Below are 7,984 nucleotides of genomic sequence, written 5' to 3' on the forward strand. Positions count from 1 at the left end.
ATTCCAGACTCTTCTTTAGTTTCTAGTTTTGGATTTTGTCATTTTTTATCGCATTAATTATTATTTGTGAGTATCCTTCAATATCTAATGGGAAGATTCCCTGCCTTAAACAGAATCTTAAGCCTCTCTCAAGAGTCGTGAATCCAGCCTCATTATTACTTGTGATACCTAAATATTTGTAAATACCAATAACCATATTGCCTCTGTAGTCTCTGATCATGCAACCATATCCTACTTCTCCCAGGTTCCCTTTGGCCACGCCATCAAAATTCATCTTGAAATATCCTAATTCTAGAGCAATCCATCTGGCATTCCTCCTTTTATTCTATTTTGGATTGATAATTATGTTGGGGGGAATTAATGAACCCCATTTTACTTGTATGTCCTTGTCCTAACATGAAATGTATTCAGTTCTCTTGTTGTATGCCTTAGTGTTGGCCAATTCTGAAATGCTCGATTTAATCTTTTTAGTTACTCTTCTCGTACTAAGTTCATTCCCTTCAAATATTCTTCTATTATGCTCCTTCCATATTTTCCATACTACGAGAGATGGAATGATTGTCCATAGTGATCCCCAAAGTGATTTTTGCTTTATTGATGACCATCTCCTTATAAAGTTCAAAAAGTCTTCATTAGTTGTAGTGCTCTAGTCCAGATTTGAGTGTACCCAATTCTAGTAGTCCCTAGCAAAGGGGCATTCATAAAGTAGGTGGCAAGTGGTTTCCTCAAACCTCTTGCACAAGACACATATTCTTGGCTTGTGTATTCCATATGTTTTTAATATTTCTCCAGTCAGTATTCTACCATGGATAGTAGTCCACAAAAATGCCCCAGCTTTGGGTGCTACCATTTTGTCCTAGCATAACGTTGTGGGCCATTCACATCTTTCTTGTTCTATTGTTTGTAGTTGGTGCCCCAAATTTACCTTGTATTCCCCTGAGCAAGTTGCACACCATATTATTTCATCCTCCTCTCTATTTAGTGTGATTCTCCTTTGCCTCAGAATCTCAAATATTCTTCTTTAATTGTCCATATTCATGCATCTTGCTTTGATCTCCTTCCATTCATAGATTCCACTCCTCAATGGCTTCTCTTCTAGGTAGTTATCCACATGTTCACCGTAAATTCTCTCCATATCTTCAATCCAATCATGATCTTCGAAGCTTTCTTTGATGCCTTCGTACCCATTCCACGAATCATGCCAAAATTTTGCTTTTCTCCCATTTCCAATTTTCCAAGTTAGATGATTGGTGATCACATGTCTACACTCTTTCACGAATTTCCAAACTGTGGAACCATTTCTATTGGTGTTTATCGACAAGATTCTTGAAGGATCCTCATTATCCAAATATTTCTTCTACATGATACGACACCATAATTTACTCGGATTCCTACACATCTTCCATACCAAATTGGCTTCGAGTGCAATGTTCTGTAATTCCATTTTTCTCAGGCCAACCCCCCCACTTTCCTTCGACTTGCACGCTATGTCCCAGTTCAATAGTGGGATATTTTTTATTTCTTTGGCCCCTTCCCACAAGAAATTTTGTAGGAAGCTCTCCAACGTAGAGATTGCTTTGGCTGACAATTTGAAACACGACATTGCATATATCGTGGCAGAGAGAACTAACTTGATTAGATGAATTCTACCCAGGAGTGCAAGTCACTTGTTTTTCCCTAACTTTATTTTTTACTTGTATTTTGTGATGAGCTCCTTCCATAGTTCTAGTCTGGAGGCTCCGGTGAACATGAGAACCCCAAGATATTTGGAGGGAAGTGTGTCAATCTTCCGCCCGAGTTTTTGGGAAATCTAATTCTGCATTGTTTTCTTTGTGTTAAAAAAGAAAATATTTGTTTTCCCATCGTTAATCTTCAACCCAACGGCGTTGGCATAGGTATTTTTCATGACATTAGCCTCTCGTAGAGTCACATGTCCAAATAGTGTTGTGTTGTCAACAAACTGGGAGCGGGTTATTGGATCTAAGTCTTCATGAATCACTAATCCTTTCCATATTTTTTATTCCCTCATTTTGTGAATGTATCTTCTTAATGCTTCTGCCATTAGAACGAAAAGTGGGGGAGAAATGGGATCCCCCTATCTCAAACCATTTTTACTACCAAAAAAAACCAAAGAGAGCACCATTTACAGCCACAGAGAAATGTGCAGAACTTATGCATAGCTTATGTTAGAGTAAAGGTTTTAATTTAATCATGTTGATTAAATTACCTTTATTCCTCTCTTAAGATTTCACTTTAGTTTGCATTTGTGACATTTAATAATTATATTAATTATTAAATGTCTACCTATTAGGGTTTCTTTTAGGGTTGCACAATATCCTTTTATAAGGATTCATCATTGTAATTTATCTCTCTTTTGGATGAATACATTTTTCAGCTTTCAGAGCACCCTTGCTTGTTTGTCTCCATCTCTTCTTTCTGTGACAGGTTATTTGCATGCAGGTGATCTTCGGGGTTTGTGAAGTTGGCTTTCTCAACTTCTACATGGTATCAGAGCTCCAGACCTGCTGCTTCCTGTTCGTCTTCTGAAGAATTTGGAGCTACGAGGGTTAGATCTGATTTTCCGGTTTTGGTTGCATCAGATCTGTGTGTCTTCTGTTTTTTATTTTGGAATAGGGGTATTTTTTTTTCGGTGCACTTTGAGCCCAAACGGACCTCATCGTTGAGCTCGTAGCGCCCCAAAACCCCTATTTCCATATAAAATTCATCCGATTTGGACACAGTTGCACCAGAAGGCAAATTTTTTTAATGCCCTAAGGCCGTACGACCCCAGGGCACGCAGACCGAGGCAAATCAAAAAAAAAAAAACGCTGTTTGTGTTTAACGGCGGGCGCAGCCAGTTTAAAACGCAGCGCCGCCCAGCGGCCACTGCTCGGCCGCCGCCGTCGGCGGTCACCACCGGTCGCGGCCAGGCAGCTCCCGCCACGCCGCAGGCGACGCCCGCAGCCACCGCGCCCCCCGCGCCCAGCCCGCGCCTTGCCCACGTGCCACCGCCGCCGCCCCCTGCGCCCGCCCCTGGTCGCCCAGAGGACCAGGGGCTTATTTTTTTTAAGCCCTTGAGGGCTTAAAGGGCCTATTTGGGCTCTTTTGGAGCAGTTTTACTAAATCGGGTATAACTCGAGCATTTTAGCTCGGATTTTCGAATGAAAATAGGCGTTGGAAAGCTGGTTCCGAGCCCGATCTAAAAGATGAAGATCTTTTTTTCTGATTTTGCCGTTTTACAGTGTTTTTTGCCAGTCAAAGTCAAAACAAGTTTTTTGCACTCCAGGAGCCATATCTTTTGCATACGGACTCCGTTTTTCACAAACGAATAGGCGTTGGAAAGGGGTTTCTGTGCTCTTTCCAGATCTATCATTTATTTTTTCAGAATCTACACCAGGTACATTTTATTCAGTACTTTGTGTTTTCACACATCTGTCACTTACTTGGACGTTTCAGACTTGGAAATGATTTGTTTGCATGGGATGGCTTTATTTGATCTGCTTTATCAGTATTAAAGTCATTTAGTCTCAGATTTGTTAATTTGAAGAGTTATCATGGGTTTTTCTACTCACCCTTCAGTTGTATTTCTAGAACGGGGTAATTATGAGTCATGGGCAACGGGCATACTTACACACTGTAGGTGGCTTAATATTTTGCCTTATTTGTATGATCTCATACCTGAACCAGCAACTTTAGAGAGAACACTAGCTTGGGATATCATTAGAAATCACATAGTAGGAATTATTTTGTCTAGTGTTGATTCTGACACTGTGTGGGCTATATCGGGCATTGATTGTCCTCACTCACTTTGGACACGTCTTTGGGAGATCTATGGAGACCCCAGTCTTTCTCCATTCCCAAAGGATCCTGCTTCAGATTGTCTTGTACCCATTGGTTGGAGAGATAACACACCTTTTGATCATGATACTTTAAAGGAACTTCAATATTTAGACACCCTTACATATTCCGATGAATCAGAGGATTGTCTCACAGTTCCTACTCTTCAGACTGAGATTATACATGTATCAACATCATCTCTTTTTGTTCTTGATCAGTTTGATATTGCCTCTTCTTTGGCTCCTATTGATTCAGCTAAGCAGGACATCACACATCTTTCAGACATGGCTACTTGGGATTCTTATCTTGCAGGCATTTCATCTTTGTTTGTAGAGTCCTATATTGCAGACTTGGAGGATTACTTTGAGGATTTTCAGCTCCTCTTTGTTGACAGCCATCTTCCAGCTGTTAGCCCACCATCATCTGTGCATTCAGAGGTTGCAATTTTTGAGTCTTCAGTTCAGTTTGGATTTGACATCTTTTGTTTCAGTTCAGACAGAGGGATTCTTCAGCATCCTATTATGGCACACATCTTGAGACAGATTGATTCTTCTCTCTTCACAGGGTTTCTTCATCTTCGTCCTTTGGATCCATTTCTTCCCAAGGGGAGGAATATTATATGTCGCTTCAGGATCTCTTTCTGGCTTCTACCTCAGGCATCCATATGTGCGATAGGAGTTTCTTCATTGTGGGGGGGGCTTCTAGCCTCTTTCTTTTTCTCCTATGGAGACCATTGTATATGTACTTATATGATAGGAGTTGTCTATGGGGGGTATCATGTTATCCACCTCCTATCTTTCTGTTATTAGTGCATTTATTTCTTTCATCTCTTTTTGGAGTAGAGTTTTTCCCATGAGGTTTTCTCTATTTCTCCACTTTACAGAGATTTGGTTGTAATTGGGTACCTGATCAGGCCTTGTTGCCGGGACCCAAGTTTACTTTCTTGCATTGTAGTTACCTTTGCTTTCTTGCACATGTTTGTAACTGCACTTTTGCTCATCTTAAGGGGGGGTGTTAGAGTAAAGGTTTTAATTTAATCATGTTGATTAAATTACCTTTATTCCTCTCTTAAGATTTCACTTTAGTTTGCATTTGTGACATTTAATAATTATATTAATTATTAAATGTCTACCTATTAGGGTTTCTTTTAGGGTTGCACAATATCCTTTTATAAGGATTCATCATTGTAATTTATCTCTCTTTTGGATGAATACATTTTTCAGCTTTCAGAGCACCCTTGCTTGTTTGTCTCCATCTCTTCTTTCTGTGACAGGTTATTTGCATGCAGGTGATCTTCGGGGTTTGTGAAGTTGGCTTTCTCAACTTCTACAGCTTAGTCAGGTGAATCCAATCCTTCCCAAATCCAAATTTTTCCAATACCATGAGAAGGAATTCCCATCACACTTTATCATAAGCCTTTGATATATCTAGCTTAACCACCATTGCCTTCTTTCATTCAGTGATAATTAAGTTTAAGGATTCAACTGTGAGTATGATGTTGTCAGCAATTTCCCTTCCAGGGGTGAAGCCATTATGTTCCTTAGAGATGACCTTTGGCAAAAGCATTTTAAGTCTATTTGTGAAAGCCTTGGTGATTACTTTGTAAGTGTTGCATAGTGCATTTGGGCAAAAATCTCTTAAAGATTTAGCATCAGCTTTCTTTGGAATGATGACCAGGACCCTATTATTCAGTTCCTTCACAAATTAAATTTTCTTATGGGATTTCTCAATCACCTTCCAAATATCTCCTTTCATGAAATCCCAACAAGTTTGATAGAATCTAGCTAGGAAGTCATCCGGTCCTGGAGCTTTGTCTGAATGAAGACCAAATATTGCAGTCCAGATTTCCTCTTCAGAGAAAGGGGCCATCAACATCATATTGTCCTTGGTGACGATGAGTTGGGGATTTGCTTCCAATAATTCCTCACAGTTCCTTGCAAGTTCATTATTTGTCGAGTTAAGGATGCCTGAGAAGTAGTTAATCGCAACCTACCCTATGTTGCCTCTGTCTTGCATTCTTTTGTCACCTTCACATACTATTTCACTTATTTGATTGAACGCCATCCTTTATTTGACTGAGGAGTGAAAGTACTTAATGTTCCTGTCCCCCTCTTTTATCCAAAGTTCCCTAGCCTTATCCCTCCTATAAATTTCCTCTCTGGCAAGAATTTATACTAATTTCCCCTTTAATTTGTTGTCCTCCATATATTCTTCTCTGTTCATACCTTCCTCAATGATTTTCTTGTTCAAAGCTCCTAATTCCCCTTCCACCCTTTCCTTCTCTTCAAATATGTTTTTGAAAACTTCTTTATTCCAAAATTTTAATTTATTTTTTATGTAAATAAGTTTTCTTGAAAAACAAAAGTTGGGCGTACCTTTAATGTGCTCGCAGTCCTTCCCCCAACCTTCAATGATTTCCTTTAGAGATTTTTCCCGCCACCACATGTTCTAGAATTTGAAATATCCACTGCCCCATTGGATTTTAGAACCAATTTCAAGTAGTATAAGAAAATGATCTAATAGACAATACGAAAGAGTCCTGACTATAATTGGTATACCATCCATTTTCCAACTTGAACCAGCCAAATATCTATCCAAAATTTCAGCAATATTTGTGAAGCCTAATCTTCTATTTGTCCATGTGAACCACCCTTTTGATGGTATGCAGTCAACTGACTCTATCTTCTGAACAAATTTTCTAAAATCCAACATGTCCCTACTAATTTTGCTGGTGCCTCCTTTCTTTTCTGATAGGTCCATAATTGCATTGAAGTCCCCACCAATGATGAAATTTTTAGCACCACATTACAAGATTTGTTGGCTTAGATCCTTCCACAATTTAACTTTTTCTTATGTTTGAGTGGGGCCATAGATATTCCATAATAGGAAGGTGGTAGCATTTAGCTTACTCTGAATGGGACATGAGATCCAGTTCTTGTTTTTATTGACACCAATAACATTAATGGTGTTTGGGTTTCATAAAATTCCTAATCCTCCTGATAGACCTTCCGTAGCTTGAAAAGTGTCTATCCAATTCCTACAATGGTTGAAAAATTTATCTCCTTCTACTATGCTACATTTTGTCTCTTGAAACAATACTATATAGCAAGATGTTTTTTCCAGATGGCGCTTCACCATCTGATGTTTGTCAAGGGCCACTAGACCCCTGATATTCTAGCTGAGGATCTTCATTGTTTTCCAAGGGAGCTGTGAGCCCCCTTGGTACTTTTCCTTCTAACAAATTCGATAACACTCATTAGTCCTTTCTCAAGAGCCTCCTCCTCTGTTTTTTGTTTGTTTGTTTTCCTCCCTACATTTCCTTTGTCATTCCTTTGCTCAACCACCACAGATTGTTTGATGCATTTGGTGTCAAAGATGTCAAGTTCATCTTCCTCCTCTTCCTCCTATGTTTCCCAAACCTCCTCTGGCTCTTGAGCAATTTCCATATCCATGTTATTGGTAATGCATTTTCCTTTTACTTTAGGCTATTTGTGCTCCTACGAGTGTATGCCATCGTCTGACTGTGTGCCTCTATCTTCCAATGATTGTAGTCCAGGTTGTGATTTCACTCTAGACATTTCAATCACCATAACATCGTTTTTTGATTGGACTCCTTGATTTGCTTGGTCGGTTCCTATCGGGTCGTTTTGCTTTTCACCTTTTGTGTTTTTGGGCCTCCAAACATCCTTGCATTGCATGGGCCTTCTACATTGTTTTGTGGGTTGATTTTGCCTCCCGCATTTCAGATAATAATATTTTTCCTCCTTGATTTCAATTGTTTGTGTCCAATCACATCTATGGGCTCTCAATCGAATTTCTAGAGGAATCATCCTTACTACTGCTATTTGAAACCTTGCATATAGGTAAGAGTCCCCTCATGCAATTTTTCTATCGATATCAATTAGGGTTCCTAAAGATCTCCCAATTTTTTATAGGGCTTCTTCTGTCCATTACTCCATAGGCAAATTGTTTAGGTGGATCCACACTAGTTTTTCATATGGAGAGGTTTTTGTTGGATTGAAATTCCTATGCCACTTTTGAATGTACAACGGGGCTAAATCCATATACCAAACTCCACCTTGCAAAATTTTTTATCTTTCTTCTTCCGAGGTGAAAATTACTATGAAAAAACCTCACGGGAGGAATT

Source organism: Cryptomeria japonica, chromosome 8 (assembly GCF_030272615.1).
Source record: "Cryptomeria japonica chromosome 8, Sugi_1.0, whole genome shotgun sequence".
In the NCBI taxonomy this organism is placed as follows: Eukaryota; Viridiplantae; Streptophyta; class Pinopsida; order Cupressales; family Cupressaceae; genus Cryptomeria; species Cryptomeria japonica.